The 19,109-nt window shown below is 44.4% G+C and overlaps 1 protein-coding gene and 1 pseudogene across 1 annotated transcript in view; both read right to left on the bottom strand.

The window, feature by feature from the left end:
• LOC126176285 (sodium/hydrogen exchanger 3) overlaps positions 1 to 19,109 on the bottom strand; it is a 649,283-nt gene that overhangs the window by 465,379 nt on the left and 164,795 nt on the right. The window lies entirely within an intron of this gene.
• Positions 13,974 to 14,091, bottom strand: LOC126177319 (5S ribosomal RNA; annotated as a pseudogene).

The raw sequence follows: 19,109 nt of genomic DNA on the forward strand, positions 1-19,109 counted from the left end.
GGCCCGGGTTCGATTCCCAGCTGGGTCGGAGATTTTCTCCGCACAGGGACTGGGTGTTGTCCTAATCATCATCATTTCATCCTCATCGACGCGCAAATCGCCGAAGTGGCGTGAAATCGAAAGACTTGCACCCGGCGAACTGTCTACCCGACGGGAGGCCCTAGTCATACGACATTTCCAGTTGTCAGAGGCCGATAACCACCTTTTACAGCGTAGACTGCTGTGAGACGTGCAGGAAGAGTGTCAGTGCAGTTCTGGAAGGTACTGACGGGAATGTGAAGTCACACCGACTCCAGAGAAATGGCCAATTACGCTAGGTTGCTTAGTTGAGGATTCGTGGCGCGTACAGCCAGATCGAGGTGGTACCATAGATTCTAGTTTGGGTTTAAATTCGGGGAGTTTGGTGGCTGGGGGAGTAAGGTAAACTCATCCTGTTGCTCTTCAAACCACGCACGCACACTGCGAGCTGTGTGACACTTTGCATTGTTCTGCTGATAGGCGTCATCATGCCAAAGAAAAACAAGGGTAGATGCAAACTTCTTTTTATTCATTGTGCCGTCCATAATGACGAAATCACCTAGAAAAGACACCATAACGCTCCCTCATCCGGCCTGGACTCTTCCGACGATTGCTTTGCAGGGTATTTGCTTTCAGAGGTTTCACGCCGTACACGCCAACGGCCATCTATCCGATTGAGCATCTACTCAGTGGACGTGCAGCTGCGGTATTGGCGTGCAAATTCCAGTCTTCGTCGACAATGAGCAGCAGTCATCATGGGCACATGAGCCAGGCGCCTGCTGCGGAGGATCGTCCGCAGCAACGTTCGCTGAACGGTCGTTGGGGAGACCCTGTTGGTAGCCTCTTGTTTCATTTGGGCGGTCAGTTGACCAACAGTTTCGCATCTGTATACACATACACCCTGGCATCTGTGGGCCGTGATGCACAACAGCTGCCTCCGTGCAAGTTTTGTTTAGTGCCATTTTGCCATGCACGGTACACTTTAACCACGGTGGCACACGAACAGTTTACAAACTTAGCCGTATGGAGATGCTTCCACCCTTTGCCTGAAACCCAATGATCATGCCCTTCTGGACATCAGACTACTTTCTGAATTTCCGCATTACAGCAACGACTGCACTGTTTTCCACATCCCCCTCCCCCCACGTTTTATATACCCTCCACTGCTAGTGCTGCCACTTACCGTGGTTAACGCATGTTGACGTTGAACATGGGCGGTGGTCACATAACTATAACTGGGCCGAGTGTTATAGAATGAACACCTTGACAGAACGCTACTAAACTGATACCCCAGTATTTCCATGTCTATGCAATGTGTTGATTAAATTTTCATCCGTATAAACCTGTGGCAATTTATACAATTTTTGGACTTAAATTAACGGACGACTTATGGCATACTTATGGGACAAACATGAGAAAGTAACTCGTCATTCTAAACACAGGACTAAGTACGCAAATTTTATCAAGATTGCAATATGTAAAGCTTAAGATAATATTCTGACATAAAACCTTACGTAATAAAGGAAGTATAATGTGAATTATACAAAAGTGTCACGAAAGAAATAAATCAATGGATAATTCCTTGCAGATTTCCGTGCTAAAGACTCAAATGTGAATGTGTTGTAGTGTATATAATTATTTTTAAAATGAATTTGCTTTCTGTTACGTGATATTATTATGTGAAACCGTTAAACGCTAAATAACTAACTTTAAAACAAATCTGTGAGTGGTAATTGAACGGTGACGTCGAACATAGGCGACGGTCACATTAGTGTGACTAGACTGTGGAGTTAACCTGAATTGCATTAGCGCAGACGTTCTGTGTTTTCGTGTATCTGATATCTGATGTTCTAGTACGAAAGTGTTAATCCGGAAACCGGGGTCGGCATTGTTCAGTGACAGTGAGTGGCCGAATGCCGTTTCTGCCCCCTCCCCCGCCCTCCCGCACCGCACCCGGGGACGGAGACGAAGAACGAAATTGGTGTACCCCATCTGTATCTGTCTAGAGTGAATCTCAAGTTCAAGTCTGAGAACGCTTGCTAAATGTTTGCGTATAGTGTGCGCGATACCTCTTGAAACGTGTATACAGTAATCCATCCAGCTGAAATCAGTTTTTGAAACTACCGACACCGGTATTTACATGGAACTACGATTACCGTCAAAATGACGGATGACTGTGCGCAGATATCTACAAACATTCTTCAGAAGTCACATCTACAAACATTAATTAGACAGTCTTTTAAGAAGTCCGCTTGCCGCTTACGGCCAATGTAATCTTTTCCTTTCGGCAGTACACCGAGTCATAACGCAACGAGTTTTATAAACCCTTCAGATTGCTAATCACTGTTCGTCTCTGCCAGACTGATTCACAAGTACTTAATGAGACAACTGTTTGTGTGATGCCTAAAATGTTGAGTCTGCAATCAGCCAGGGTAAACGTTGCTGCAGATGGCTCAAAATTACTCACATCAGACCTCAACAAATGGCCTAGACAGATGATAAAATCAAGATTTTAGTGATAAATTGTAGAATTTATCGCAAAGAGTGCCAGAGTTTAATAAGTATGGTACCCGTTGACCACTGAATTTATGAGTCACAATTCGTCAGTCATGTCATAAAAATATTTGAGGGTAACAGGTGAACAACCGTAAAGTCTCAATTATAGGTAAGGCAAACTGCAGGCTACTATCCATTGGCAGGATATTGGTAAACTGCAGATTTTCTGCAAACGAGATTGCTCACAAAACACTTATACGACCCACTCTTCAATACTGTGCAAAGTAGGACTTAGAGGGGCATCCATGGAAGAGCGGTGAGAATGGTCACGGCTTTAATGACTGGAAAAAAACCCAGAAATCGTGAAAAACCTAAAATGGTAAACCATCGAAGAAAGATGCTGCATAGCTTGCAAATGACGGGCTGGAAGAACGACTCTCAGTAAGACTACCACAAGGTAGAATTTCTCTTATTCTCCTATGAAGATAATTTCGGGAGGTGTATAAAAGAGAAAGGAATACGTTGCCTCCCTCTTCCTGAATCGTAGCTCTCCGAATTTTAACAATAAACCCTCCGTGACCGTCAACGGATCTTGTAGTGCCTGCTACAGAAGTTTGATAAGACCAGCATGGTGATCTCGTAGTTACGAAACGAAACTGTGACGTAAACTCTAGACGGGCCAGAGTGATAAGCAGTACTCAAAAACAGTTAGAACGAAGATTTTCTAAGCTACTTCTTTCCGACTTGACTTTTAGTACCTTCGGGGTGGATAACAGATATGCAAAACTTTCGTAATAATCATTAAAACTTTTCATCAGTACCATCTCTATAGAATATGACTGCTTGGAGGAAGAAAAATAGTTCTTGAAATATTACGAGCAGACGCAGGGACATAGGCAAGGGCTAGGCACTTATTGTACTTAAGACAACGCTAAATGTGAAAGCATATAAATACATTTTACAGCTTTGATTGCTGTGTACAATAGGGGGACAGTTCAGAGGCGACGATTGTTTGTATCAGTATCATAATACATCATGTCACAAACAGCATCTGTGAGACAGTGATTTGTGGACTATAGCATTCCTAAAATAGACTGGCCTGCCCATAGTCCCGTCCTTAACCTAATGGACGCTTGGGATGAGTTGAAACGTAGATTTCGCTATAGACCCCATCGTCCAACATCACTAAATTGTCTGACTTCTAGTTCAAGCCGTCATAAAGGCGAAAGTGGACACACCTCATATTAATATTTGGTAATAGGTTTCCGGACACTTTTGATCATATAGTGTACATAGCAGGTAAAGAGCGTTTTATTTAACCAACTACAGGGTCTGAAGTTTCGTTTGGTGGTTTCTGTGCAGTCGGAACGTATCGACTGCTCGCCGACCAGCGCAGCGCCGCGAAACGGCGTCAAGAAGGAGCTGACTTGCGTGCCAATGGAAAGAGCGGGCAGCGCCACACCTCCAGGAGGACAGAGATCAGAGCCCCTTGACAACGCTGAATTAGTCGGGGCGCCCATTGCTGGACGGCCCCAGTTCGGACTTCGAGAGCATCAGTACTGAGTCATAGGAGGACGATACTCAGCCTGCGTTCTGCGAATAGTAGTAGAGAGTAAACGTAATTGCAAGTAGCAGGCCACTTTATAACGAGAAGTTCTGTATCTTTCCTCTTAGAAATAAAGTATTCTATAAATCTGCAATTCTGTACAGATCATTTTGGATTTCTGCCATCGGCCATCGTAACTTCTCTCCTTCCTTGTTCGTGTCACTGCTGACTCTCATAGTAGCCAACACAGCAGTGTCACTAACCACTATGACTTGAGATGGACACTTCATTCTAGCCATTAGGTGAAACTCTTCTAGTGATGAAAAAACAAACATTTCCTTTTTCTGACAGACAAGGGTTTTAGGAGTGCCATAAGTTTCCCCTTTCTCCCACACTCTTCCCCTTTTTTAGTATTGAGACTAGGACATTTTTGTAAATGAAGTACCAAGTATCGCCCCCACCAACAATGACATTTACATAGTAAGTTTCAACCCTTTAGCTTGTTTCGAGTATTTCTTTGCAACACAAGATACGATATACACCGTAATTCTCTCTTAAAAATAAAGCTTCCTATTTTTAATGGAATGGCGTGAACTGAAGAGAAAGGCAGTCCCAAGTGTCCTCTGTCTGATGGTACGGCACACAAAGATCTTCCTCCAACTGCCCCTGTACTGACGCTCCTTTTTGAGATGCTGCATACTCTGGCTGAAATGAGAGTGAGAGAGAGCAAGTGTATATATATATATATATATATATATATATGCGTGTGGGCGCGCGCGCGTTTGCTTGCGCGTCTGTATAGCCAACCACAGCCGATTCATGCGGAAAACTTTCCGAGTGCCTATTGCATATGATATTTCAAGTTTGAGGCAAAACAGTTTAAATGAAGGCAATAATAAGGTTAAGATTTTTTTAGAAGCATCAGGCAAATTTTTTGAAACACTGTTTTAGGAAATGTCAGCGGTCATGAAATATTATTAAAATTTAATAAAGGCAGTCTAGACCGCGTAAATGGGACCGGTTTCGACGAATATATGATCATCCTCAGACCGTTATAGACTTCTTGCTGAGTACTGAAGCTGGTCTCATGGAACACCAACTGCTCTTGGCTGGTGCGATGAGCAACTGCAACTGCACCATCCAGGAACAGTTAGTACTTCGTGACACGAGCTCCAGCAGTCAGCAAGGAGTGTGTATAAGTCTGAGGATGATCAGATATTCATTGAAACCGGACACCATTTTTAACATAAAACATTTTAAACGGTCTAGACTGTTTTATTACATTTTCAGTGTCAGATGAACGCCATCTATCTGCAGAGTAGAATGTAACTGAAAGGATTATGAACGTGCCTCTAATTGAGAGACATCTACACTCCTAATCGTAAAATTTGCAGCACCGGGAAGTATAGTACCTAACAGAATTTTACTTAGGGTGGTTATATAGTATAGTAGGAAGAATATATTTGTCCGATCAGGCCTCGGAAGGCCCAGCAGAAACGACCGACCGCCTTGTCATCCTCAGACAATAGGCCCCGTTGGATGCGAGTATGGAGGGGCATGTGGTCAGCATACCGCTCTCCCGAGCAGCTACTTCGCAGTCAAGTAGCTCCTCAATTAGCCTAACCAGGGCTGGGTTCGCTCCACTTGCCAGCAGCGCTCGGCAGACCAGGGCGGTCACCTATCCAAGTGTTAGTCCAGCCAGACAGCCCTTAACTTCAATGACGTGACAGGAACCAGTGTCACCACTGCAGCAAGGCCATTAGCATTAGGAAGAATACATGATTAAAAACCTGATGGTTTACAGGGCGTAGGAAAAATGACTGAAATGAGCTTGCTTCATAGATCTGAGACTGTCGCTCGATGCTGTTTCAGACCTGTGCCGTAGTTTATCAATCACAGTGGTTGGCGAGTGGTGGTGTGCCAGTCTCTCGACAACCCATGACCAGATGATTCATTGGGTGAGAGATCTGGAGAACGTGATGGCCAGGGCATGAGACGATCACACTGTGAATAGTTCAGGAAAGCAAACCACGTGCGACCTTTCGTTACCCTGCTAACAGGTAACGTCACAGAAAGTTCAAAATGGGGCACAGGGAGATTCTGGCCTCAACATGTAATGCCTGCTGTCCAAATAACTAGCTATGTGAACCAAAGGTTATCGTGTTGTGTACCCTATGGCACTCCAAACTATACCGTCCAGTCACATTAATGTGGCCACCTGTCAAAAGCACGAATAACACGTTTTTTAGCGAGGATCGCTGCGAGATGTGCAGGAAGAGAGTTAATGAGATACTCAAAGATACCGAAAGATGTGTGGAGCCATTCTGACTCCATTGGCGTAGCCAGCTGCGCTAAGTTTCGGGGTTGAGGATCCATGGCTCGAACAGCCCGATCCATGTTGTCCCATACACTCTCGATGGTGTAAATCCGGGGCGTTTAGTGATCAGGGAAGTATGGTAAACTCATCCTATTCGAACCACGCACGTGAAGTGCGAGCTGTGTGACACGTTAGATTACCCTGCTGGTGGATGCTGTCGTGCCGAGGAAAAAACAAACTGCATGTAGGAGTGGGCATGATCCCCAAGGATAGATGCTTATTTGTGCCTTCCAGAATAACGAGGTCACGCAGGGAATGCCACGAAGACATTCCCCAGGCAATAAATCTCCCTCATGCAGTTGGACTCTTCCGAGGATTATTGCAGAGTGTTTGCTATCAGACTTTTCACGCCGCACACGCCAACAGGCATCTGTTCCGTGGAGCGCAAAACACTGATTCATCTGAAAAGGCCACTTCTCGCCACACAGTGGACGTCCAGTTGCGATATTGGCGTGCAAATGCCAGCCTTCGTCGCTGATGAACGCCAGTCAGCACGCGTGCATGATACTGGTGCCTGATGCGGAGGCCCACAAACAGTAACGTTAGCTGAAACGGTCGCTCATGAGACACTGTTGGTAGCATCTTGTTTCATCTGGGCAGTCAGTCGCTCAACATTTGCACGTCTATTCGCCAGTGCACATATCTGCAGCCACCCTTCACCACCGTCACCTGTGGTCCATGGTGCATCACAGCTGCCTCGGAGCCGAATTTGAATGCAAGGTGTACTTTAACCACGGCGGCACGCGAACTGTTTACAGACTTAGCCGTTTTGGGAATGTTTCCAACCTTGGTCCGATGGCCAATGATCAAGCCCTTTTGACCGTCACATAAATCGCTGCGTTTCTGTGTAACGACAACGGTTGCACAGCGTACCCCCGATACGATATATATAATGACTGAAACCTTTTCTCACCACAGCCAGTGATACTTCCCATGTGATAATGTGCGCAAAACAAGGAATCGTCTGAAAAGACGGCGTGTTGTCACTTATGTAGCCAGTGTTGTCACTGGTGCACCATCGTCAGCCGCGTCAAGGGGAAGTCCCATTAGTGGTCGCCGTGCTGACAGCCCGAGGTACATGCGTCGTTGCACTGTTCCTGTGGACACTGGTCTTGCTGAAATAAGCCCATTTCATTCTACAAATTGCGAGACGTGGCTCCACTACCCTGAAAGGCAAAGCAAACAATATCGCTGTGTCATGCGCTATCTCGTGGGGCCGTTGATACCCTACATGGCGTTGAGTATGGCCCTCCTAAATCCATAGATTCCATATTCGAAAGACTGCCGTGGTATTCAGACCGTCCGAGTAGCAACATCGCTGAACGATAAACTATAGTCTCTATACAACACGATCCTGCCGCTGACGAATTCCTATATGTACTGGCGCATGTTTCGCCTTCTTAAATGAGCCGTAACATGATCTTCACACGAACAAACAATATGTAAATGTGATTTCTGAACGAGAATCCAAATTTTTTTCTGGACTGATTGCCGTTGAAAAAATGCGGAATTTATTGTGGGATATAGTGGATGTTCTCGCTTTAGCCCCTAGATTTTCATGAATTACCGATGGGTAGTGGCGGTACATGTAGCCTACAAAATGGCGTCTGTAACGGAGGTGCGTTGCAAGCAGAGAGCTGTCACTGAGTTTGTTTAGGAGGAAAACTGGAATGTTTCAGATAGTCATAGATGCTTGCAGAATAGTTACGGAGACCTGGCGGAGAACAAAAGCACTGTGGGTCATTGGGCTAGGCGTCTGTCATCATCGAAACAAGGTTGCGCGAACTTGTCCCGCCTCCGGCAGCCGGCCGACCGCACACAACTGTCTTCGTTGATCCATTATGGATCGTGGGACGACGGCTGTTGGTAAATTATTGCACAACAAGCAAACAACTGTGTCTCCTGCGAATGTTGAGATGTACGGGCACTCTCATTCGAGGTGATCGACGGCTCACAATCAAACACCACGCTGCACAGCTGGACGCCTCTGTTGGTAATGCTGAAACACTTGTCCACCAGTTGGGGTACTCAAAGGGTCTGCCCGCTGGGTTCCACGCTGCCTAACAGAAGACCATAAAGAGGACGAAGGAACATCTGTGCGGAATTGCCGTCGAACATAGTCACAGGCTATGAAACATGGGCTCACAACTTCGACAGCAATCCATTGGGAAACGCCATATCAGTTCTCCACCGAAGAAAAGCTTCAAAGCTGCATCCTCAGCAGGTAGTCACGGCGACCGTCTTCTGGAGCTCTGATGGGTTTATTGTCTACGATTTCCTCTCTCATGGCGCAACGATCAACTCTGAAATGTATTTTGCTACTCTCAGGAAACTGAAGAAACGACTTCAGCGTGTTCGTTGCCACAAATATGCAAACAAACTTCTCCTTATCAATAATTCGCAAGACCTTACATAAGTATGCGCAGCCGAGAGAAACTCACAAATATTCTGAATTTTGATGCTCATCCACCTACTTCCCGAATCTGCATCTTCCAACTCCCAATTGTTTGGCCCAGCGAAAGATACACTCTGCGGGAAACAGTACGCGGGAGGTTATTCGTGCAATAAGACGTTAGCTCCGGCAGCGACCAATAAGATGGAAAAATAGGGTCATACAGGCCCTCCCAGTAAGGTGACGTAAGGCTCTCGCATTGAGCGGATATTATGGTGAAAACAGGGTTTTCAGATAAAAGAGTGGGGAATAAAATGGTGTACTGAAATCCTGCCTAAAACCAACCTGCTTTCTGGAAAGACGTATTTGAATTACACGCTGAACGCCCTTCGTATAGAATGTGGGTGTTGTTACTGCTATGTACACTACTGGCCATTAAAATTGCTACACCAAGAAGAAATGCAGATGATATACGGGTATTCACTGGATAAATATATTACACTATAACTGACATGTGATTACATGTTTACGCAATTTCGGTGCATAGATCCTGAGAAATCAGTACCCAGAACAACCACCTCTGGCCGTAATAACGGCAGTGATACGCCTCGGCATTGAGTCAAACAGAGCTTGGATGGCGTGTGCAGGTAGAGCTGCCCATGCAGCTTCAACAAGATACCACAGTTCATCAAGAGTAGTGATTGGCGTATTGTGACGAGCCAGTTGCTCGACCACCATTGACCAGACGTTTTCAGTTGGTGAGACATCTGGAGAATGTGCTGGCCAGGGCAGCCGTCGAACATTTTCTGTTTCCAGAAAGGCCTGTACAGGACCTGCAACATGCGGTCATGCATTATCCTGCTGAAATGTAGGGTTTCGCAGGGATCGAATAATGGGTAGAGTCACGGGTCGTAATACATCTGAAATGTAACGTCCACTGTTCAAAGTGCCGTCAATGCGAACAAGAGGTGACCGAGACATGTACCCAATGGCACCCCATACCATCACGCCCGGTGATACGCCATTATGGCGATGACGAATACACGCTTCCAATGTGCGTTCACCGCGATGTCGCCAAACACGGATACGACCATCATGATGCTGTAAACAGAACCTGGATTCATCCGAAAAAAAAAACGTTTTGCCATTCGTGCACCCAGGTTCGTCGTTGAGTACACCATCGCAGGCGCTCCTGTCTGTGATGCAGCGTCAAGGGTAACCGCAACAATGGTCTCCGAGCTGATAGTCCATGCCGCTGCAAACGTCGTCGAACTGTTCGTGCAGATGGTTGTTGTCTTGTAAACGTCCCCATATGTTGACTCAGGGATCGAGACGTGGCTGCACGATCCGTTACAGCCATGCGGATAAGATGCCTGTCATCTCGACTGCTAGTGATACGAGGCCGTTGGGATCCAGCACGGCGTTCCGTATTACCCTCCTGAACCCACCGATTCCATATTCTGCTAACAGTCATTGGATTTCGACCAACGCGAGCAGCAATGTCGCGATACGATAAACCGCAATCGCGATAGGCTGCAATCCGACCTTTATCAAAGTCGGAAACGTAATGGTACGCATATCTCCTCCTTACACGAGGCATCACAACAACGTTTCACCAGGCAACGCTGGTCAATTGCTGTTTGTGTATGAGAAATCGGTTGGAAACTATCCTCATGTCAGCACGTTGTAGGTGTCGTCACCGGCGTCAACCTTGTGTGAATGCTCTGAAAAGCTAATCATTTGCATATCACAGCATCTTCTTCCTGTCGGTTAAATTTCGCGTCTGTAGCACGTCATCTTCGTGGTGTAGCAATTTTAATGGCCAGTAGTGTACTTCGTGCGGATGCGTTCAGAGGCTAAACCAAATGGATATCCAGGCGTGTAGTGCACTGCATTCCAGTTTCGTTTGTTGAATGCCGTCTTTGTCGTCTAGCAGTTTTAATGCCGAACAGTTTATGATTTCTGGCTGTGATAACGGAATGTAAAGTACACACTCGTTTACAGGGACATGAAGTCGAGTTATCTGCCTACGCGACACACATGACTAATGCATGTTGCTGTCGGTAGCTTTTTTGAGACACCGGAGACGTCACGCAGTTGGTTTGTGAGCAGTTTTAATTCTGCTTCGCTGCGCTGCGACCTTAACCCACGCGACATTTTGACGCAAGAGGCGCTGACCGCTCGCGCCGTTTCTGTCACTTGGTCTGCGCAGTTACCTAGCTCAGAACGACGCTTATCAGTCTTGCGGCGCGCGAGTTTTCCACCCACATCTTCCTAAAGGCTAGTGCTAGGGCGACTGCAAGTAGTGGGGTTAGCTGTCTAAACCAGTGACACGTCGAGAAATCACAAATGGGAAACGTTAAGCGTATTTCTTCCGAAAAAATTAAAAGAAGGCTATATAAGCAGAAAATAAAGAGATTCTATATGTAATAGATAAGAAAGAGACCAGTATTCGGAAGTTCTGGGGTTCAAATCCCGACAGGCATGCCAGATGAGATATTCCATGATTTCACTAAATTGTTCTAGTCGAATGGGCGTTTTTTTTTTTTTTTTTTTTTTTTTTAAGATTCCCCCAGTTTCCCTTCACATTCTATTACCACTGAAGTGGAGTAACTAATGAAATGTACAACAGAATATGTGTTAAGAATCAACCTAATGTAGGTGCGATGGGTGCTTGACAGGCAGTAAAAAATAAATAAATAAATAAATAAAAATAAAATTAAAAAAATCTTCTCAAAATGATTAGCAGAATAAATCATATTGCAGAGAGCTATGACACAGCCATAGTTGCTTACTTTAGATGTTTCTCCAGCTACATCTACATCATTACTCTGCAGTTGACACATACGTGTTAGCTAGCGGGTGAGTAGGACATTTGTGAAATATGAAAACATAAATCTTTCCGTAGAAGCTCTGATTTCTTTTATTTTATCACGACGGTCATTGAGTAGTAAAAAGGCAGTATGACAGAGAGATTGGGCAATGCGAAGGAGAGATTAGGTCTTGAATAGAGATAAAGAATTCGTAATAATGGTTATTGTCCTTTGACACAAAATACCAAAAGGCAGAAAGCTCCTACATGTCAACCAAAAAGTCTGTTTTTAAATAATTAAAGAGTAGTTAATATAACGTTAATTGATTGGATATCAGCTACAGATTTCAAGATTAACGCTGATAATAATTAAAAAGTCTATATAAAATTTGTCAATTATTTTTCAAATAACCTAAAGTGTGCAGTCTTCCATTCCTCGAACACAGTCGAGTATTGCATTTTATGTGTGAATGTAGACTTTCCCAGCGTATACTACTGATGAACAACTCTTGAATTTACAGCAGAGTGGGAGGGTTGAGATATTGTAAAGTTTCGCTACAAAATGATGAGTATGACGCTGGTCGAGACATTGTGGTATCTCAAGATTTCTACCCAACTGGAAACCCGAAAGCTTTTCATCTACTGTGTTTTAGACTTAAGTCACCATGCGAACCTTCGATTTATTCAGTTTGATTTTAAGAGTGTAAACAAATTTTTATTGCTTTTAAAGATATTTGCATGTTCCCTTCATCATGAGATGATCAACTCAAATACGTGCTCATTTACATTCATTCAACCCGTGAATAAGATATCTTCTTCTCGCTCGTGAATCGTTGTCTTATGCAATGACGTCTTCCTCTAGCCGAGTGCTGAAGCCAAAACGCGGATGCGCCCAAAGGCCTTATGCAAAATTCATCCTCCTGGCAGACTCCATACCATGAGCGCAATCATTTTCCCGTGTCAATAATGTCGTTGCTTATCGTGGTACTATGAAATTCGTGTGTTTCATTCCGGCCTGAAGTGGGATAATAGCAATAACGCATTAAACTGACCCCATTACCTTCCTACGAGAGGAGTTTCGCTGAGGAACTGAACCGAAATTTAATAATCAAAAGTGTTAGATAAAAGCGTCGTTGACGTTCTCATCTCTTCTCTTATCATGTTCTGTCTTTAATTCAGTTCCGGTAATCATAACTTTCATAAGTTAAATTTATGCGGACGAGTTTGTCCTACGAACCATTATGACGTAGTCAACTGCAAGTCAGTGCCGTGCTGGTGAACCAAATGAAAGATTACTGTAAGTAAAGGAAGAGAGGGATCGATTATCATTTGTCGTCGTAGGTAAATTTCTTGCTACTGGCGGTATTCTGTTGAAGATAAAAGACAAGTCAACTGTCCATTTGAAACATAAATGAGAACAAAAATTCAGTTTTGGACAGAGGGAAATCGGTCCGTAGCGTTAAGTTTGTGGTTTTGAGGAAATAGGGATAAAATACTTGGAAGGGGATAAAAATGGGTTGGCTATCAAAAATGGCTCTGAGCACTATGGGACTTAACATCTATGATCATCAGTCCCCTAGAACTTACAAAAATGACAAAACAAGAAAATCGAGAAATTAGAGCTGATATAGAGGCTTACCGAAAATCATTCTTCCCATACGCTATTCGCGAGTAGAACAGGGATCAAATGGTTCAAATGGCTCTAAACACTACGGGACTTAACATCTGAGGTCATCAGTCCCAGAGACTTAGAACTACTTAAACCTAACTAACCTAAGGACATCACACACATCCATGCCCGAGGCAGGATTCGAACCTGCGACCGTAGCAGTCGCGCGGCTCCGGACTGACGCCTAGAACCGCTAGACCACCGCGGCCGGCTGGGTTGGCTACATTTACAGTGAATTTCGTGCAATATGTAAATATATTGCGTAGATTTCTGAGTTCGAAAGTTATAAGGTCGTAGTTCGGCCTACAGTAAACGTCTTTTCAGTGAAATGCACGCTTGAAGAACATATCTGGCGCTATCTGAGAGCAAATGAAAATTTGAGAAGAGACCCCTGGGGTATGTTTGGGAAGAAACGTTTCGTCTTTACAATTTGTTATTCCAAGTTTAAGATAAGAAAGCAAGCACTCCGTCTTCAGGCCACAAGTGGCCCATCGGGACCATCCGACCGCCGTGTCATCCTCAGATGAGGATGCGGATACGAGGGGCGTGTGGTCAGCACACCGCTCTCCCGGTCGTTACGATGGTTTTCTTTGATCGGAGCCGCTACTATTCGCTCGAGTAGCTCCTCAATTGGCATCACGAGGCTGAGTGCACCTCAAAAAATGGCAACAGCACACGGCGGCCCGGATGGTCACCCATCCAAGTGCCGGCCACGCCCGACAGCTCTTAACTTCGGTGATCTGACGGGAACCGGTGTATCCACTGCGGCAAGGCCGTTGCCAAGTTTAAGATAATGAATTATCCTAAAATGACGTTAAAACAGATTATTTTTCTTAAAAAAACTCAACTCCTCTCGAACAGGCCATGAAGGCCCAATGGTACCGCCCGCCGCCGTGTCATCCTCAGACAACAGGCGTCACTGGATGCGAATATGGAGGGGCATGTGGTCAGCACACCGCTCTCCCGGCCGTATGACAGTTTACGAAACCGGGAAACAGATAATTTTTGGCTAGTTAAAAGTTGTGGTGAAACGTCTATACCGCTAGGCGAAGCACGAAACAAGCCGTATTTCACTTGCATAAGCTTTACGATGCGAATAAGTCACAACAACTCTTACTGGACTTTGGCTGGAAATAGCTTGACGACCCTCTGTAGAGCTCTGATCTCGCCCATAGCAACTTCCATCTCTTTTTGCTCATGAAAACGTTTCTTGGTGCTCAAATGCAACGATGACGAGCTCAAGGAACATGATACCACATGGTTCACAGACTACAAAATGGTGTGAGATATGTAGAAATATAGTTTAAGGTTTTTGTAGTTTATTTGGTAAATACTTTTTCTCTATCTGTTCTAGTTCTCTTTTTATTGCCAAATGAAACTTACTTTTTGGGTGCACCTCGTAAATGGTGTCAACAGCTCAGCCGAATACCCAAGAGCACTCTTTAATGTTGTTTAGGTTTAAATATTGTTTCAGTGACGCAGAAACAAGGAAAGATCTCAGTACTTAGTACGAAGATTTTGAAATCCAGCTATACACGTACTGACCCAGATTACCAAACGACGACATTCTCTCGGAGTCATGCTTAGCTATTATGGAGGGTAGCGCATTAGTTGATACTCGTAGACTCGCTCAGGAATCAAAGTGGCGACCTGAACGAGAGTTTGGTGCAATGGCAATGCACCATTTCCACTGATACAGGAGTGGAACGAAGAGTGGTAGACAGGAGACTCCTAGTGACGCATGGGGCAGAGATGCACACCACGTCACAACACCGGCGCGTCGGTCTGTGACGTGAACGCCTCTTCCTGGAGTCGTGCCAGCGGCTATCGCTGGAGAAAGCACGCAAGCTACGCCGAAGGACACCCAGCCGGGCAACTATTTGCGGATTACGAGAACTTTACACTGCCGGGAGTGTGGGAGCCATGGGGCTGGCTGCGGTACGGTTGTGGCAGCGCGCAGGACGCTGACGGCTCGGCATGGAGTCTGTCTCACCTGACCAACTACCACGGATACAAAATATTACAGTGTACCCAAGGGCAGTGTAAGTATACGAACTGTAAGCTTTATTCTTAGTGCAGTTTACATCACCACACGATGAATTTATCGATATATTCATGCAATGGAGTTTGGATGTAGGTAGTTCAAAGGGCTCTGAGCACTATGGGACTTAACTGCTGAGGTCATCAGTCCCCCAGAACTTAGAACTACTTAAACCTAACATCACACACATCCATGCCCGAGGCACGATTCGCAAGGAGAGACGTAAATTTCTCGTGAGCCATTCGACAATTACTGAAAACAGTTACGTCATATTGTATATGCTGTGCAACTAAAATATTTTAAGTCGTTTTTTCTTGTTCTTTTCATTTTATCAAGCAAAATTTAATACATCAATGACATTCATACTATAAAGAATGTTTTCCGTGAAGGGGCTCGTAACATTGCACAGTGTCTTACCATTACAATATTTCGCTCGGTGACATTGAAGAAATAAATTATGGTGAATAAATGAGTGACATGGATTCTATTTAATTTTTTTTGATGAAAATGAAAAGAATATGAAAAGACGACTTGAAAAATTTTGGGCGCACAACACATACAATAAAAGATATAATCATGGAGAATTTTACGCTCTACATACGGATTTGATGGAATACAACATAAATGTTTTACGTTATTATCAAATGACTCACGAGAAATTTATGTCTCTCCTTGGTTACCATTTGCGTGATCTAACGAGACTAGTGACGTAATTCAGAAAGGCTGATGGAGCGAAGGAATGACTTTCAGCTACTTCAAGGACACCGCACAAGTTTTTAAAGTTCTGACAAGGGGCATTTACCGGCTGGGATATTTTATGCGCGGTATCCCATGTACCATTGCAACTAAACATCAATCAATCCACAATCCGAAGATGCCTAAATACAAGCGAAACGCGACATTGGGAAATAACAAAAACAATTTAACACTGCAACCAAGACTGCTCACATTACTTCATAAATTATTTCAATTTTAGTTTTGCAGTCGTATTCGAGTGATGCATTACTGAACTTTGGAAATCCTTTACATCTAATGTTGTAGTCCATGTCGAAACTATATCGCGACATGTGCCACTTGTCTATGGTGGCACAGCTGAAGTTGCAATAGTTTATCCTCAAGGAAAAAGTGGAAGTCGAATAACAAACGATTATCATTTACACAATTTCTAAGACATGTCATAAAAACAACCAGTAGTTCTTCAGTTATGTGTGCGAGTACAATTGACTCGATAGTTCTGGCTGTTCTAAAAGCCAAAAAACGAAATTTACGTCAAATAATGTCATCTTGGAAACTCCGGTTTTCTGCTTTAATCCGCATCGTACTTGCACAATATTTCGATGAAGACTGTGAGTTACGCGATCGAAATATCGTGCAAGTGCGACTCAAATTAATCCACGATGATAATAAGTGAATCACTTGAAAATGACTACAAACTGAATTTTCAATAACGTACCTATCCAGAAGGGAAGAAATAACGGTCAAATACCGAAAGTTATTACCATGTACACTATTCTGTATGATTTTGGCGCTTAATAATAATAATAAATATAGTGGAAGTTCTGGAAAATCCAACGGCTCTACGCAAAAAAAGTAATGTAAGATGATTTCGAACGTATATGTAAACACCCTCAAAGGAAAAACCTGTAACATTATTAATAACAACTTGTAACCCAGTTCAAACAACCAGACAGCAGCTTTCCTTTCATTATGATTCTTTTCCTTGTTTTATCTATTGTGGTCCTACAGGTAAATACACTTATGAAACAATTTTTTTTCAGTTATTATCTGTCATAACTACACTGAGGTGACAAAAGCCATGGCATAGCGAAATTCGCATGTACAAATAGCGGTAGTATCGCAAGGAATAAAAGGGCAGTGCATTGGCGGAGCTGTCATTTCTACTCAGGTGTTTCACGTGAAACGATTACCGACGTGATTATAGCCGCACTACGGGAATTAACAGACTCTGACGGCGGAATGGTAGTTGGAGCTAGACGCACGGGGAATTACATTTCGGAAATCGTTGCGGAATTCAATATTCCGAGATACACAGCGTCAAGGGTGTGTCGGGAATAGCAAATTTCAGGCATTACCTCTCACCACGGACAGCGCAGTGGCGTTCGCATTGACTTGTCAGTGCCAGAAGACAACATTACATGAAATGACCGCAGAAATCGATATGGGGCGTACGACGTACGCATCCGTTACTAAAGTGCGGCGAAATATGACGTTAATGTATTACGGCGACAGACGACCGACGCGAGTGCTTTAGCTAACAGCACGACGTCGGCAGCAGCTCTTCCCTGGCCTCGTAAGCATATCGGTTGGATCCTAGACGACTCGAAAGTGGTGGCTTGGTCAGATCAGTCCCGTCTTTGGTTGGCTAATACTGATGATAGGGTTAGAGCGTGGCGCAGGGCCCCAGGAAGTCATGGACCCAAGTTACCAACAAGGCACTCTGCAAGCTGATGGTGGCTCCATAATGGTGTGGGCTGTCTCTCTATGAAATGGACTTCTTCCTCTGGTCCAACTGGACCGATCATTGACTGGAATTTGTTATTTTCGGCTACGTGGAGACCATTTTCAGCCATTCTTGGACTTCATGTTCCCAAACAACGATCAAAATTTTATGAACGGCGGTTCGCCATGTCACCGAGCCGCCATTGTTCGCGAGAAATCTGAATAATATTCTGGACAGTTCGAGCGAGTGATCTGGCCTCCCTGATCGCTCAACATGAATCCCGTGGAACGTCTATGGGGCATAATCGAGAAGTCAGTCCGTACAAAAAATCGTGCACCAGCAACACTTTCGCAGTTAGGGTGCCTATAGAGACAGTGTGGTTCAATATTTCTCCAAAGGACATCCAAAGACTTGCTGAGTCCATTCCACGTCGAGATGCTGCACTACGCCGGCTAAAACGAGATCCGACAAGATATTAGGAGCTATTCTATGACTTTCGTCACTCCAGTGTATACTATAGAGGCAGCATGGCTCAGTATTTCTGCAGGGGACATCAAACCACTTGTTGAGTCCGTGCCACATCGAGTTGCTTCCAGCTAAAAGAAGATCTGACACGATATAAGTAGCTGTTCCACGACTTTTATCACCTCGGTGTGTACTGAGTTTCATCCATTCGAAATCTTTCATGTCACTGAAACTGCTTCCTCAGTTAAGTAGACTTACACTTTGCCTGGTCGAAGCGGAACCATGTTTTTATAGAAGTGGCATTTACTTGATGTAGGTATAATACTGATTCGTAGAATTCAGTTCACACAAACATCAACTATCTCTGGGAAGACAGGAATTACGTGGAACTTCAGATCATGCAATAGATAATAAATCGATTTATTTACTATAAGTAACGCAAATATGTCATTATCACCACACGATTGCCGCTGCGCTTATTGGTCTACCTGCATGTTGTGATCTGTTCCGGGTTAACAACAACCACTGGCACTAAGATGTAAATCGCAAGAGCAGAGAAAGCTCTGAGACGTCGTCAGCCAATAGTTGGGTGACTAGGGCCGCACCACGAAAGGAGCGACCTCTATACGAAGAGAATATAAGCGCCGCTCCTGCCAGTGAAACTATTTCTCACACCTTAACACTCCAGAAGAAAAAATCGCCAAAGGCGATCACTCTTTGGACACAACATGAAAAAAAAGCGCCTCGGCGGGACAGTAGATGACGGACACTAGTACCCCGGACAATAGAAGAAGCTCACTAGAAGAGAGGACTAGAAGACCCGTGATTTGTG

The sequence above is a fragment of the Schistocerca cancellata genome, chromosome 3 (genome assembly GCF_023864275.1).
Source record: "Schistocerca cancellata isolate TAMUIC-IGC-003103 chromosome 3, iqSchCanc2.1, whole genome shotgun sequence".
Lineage (NCBI taxonomy): Eukaryota > Metazoa > Arthropoda > Insecta > Orthoptera > Acrididae > Schistocerca > Schistocerca cancellata.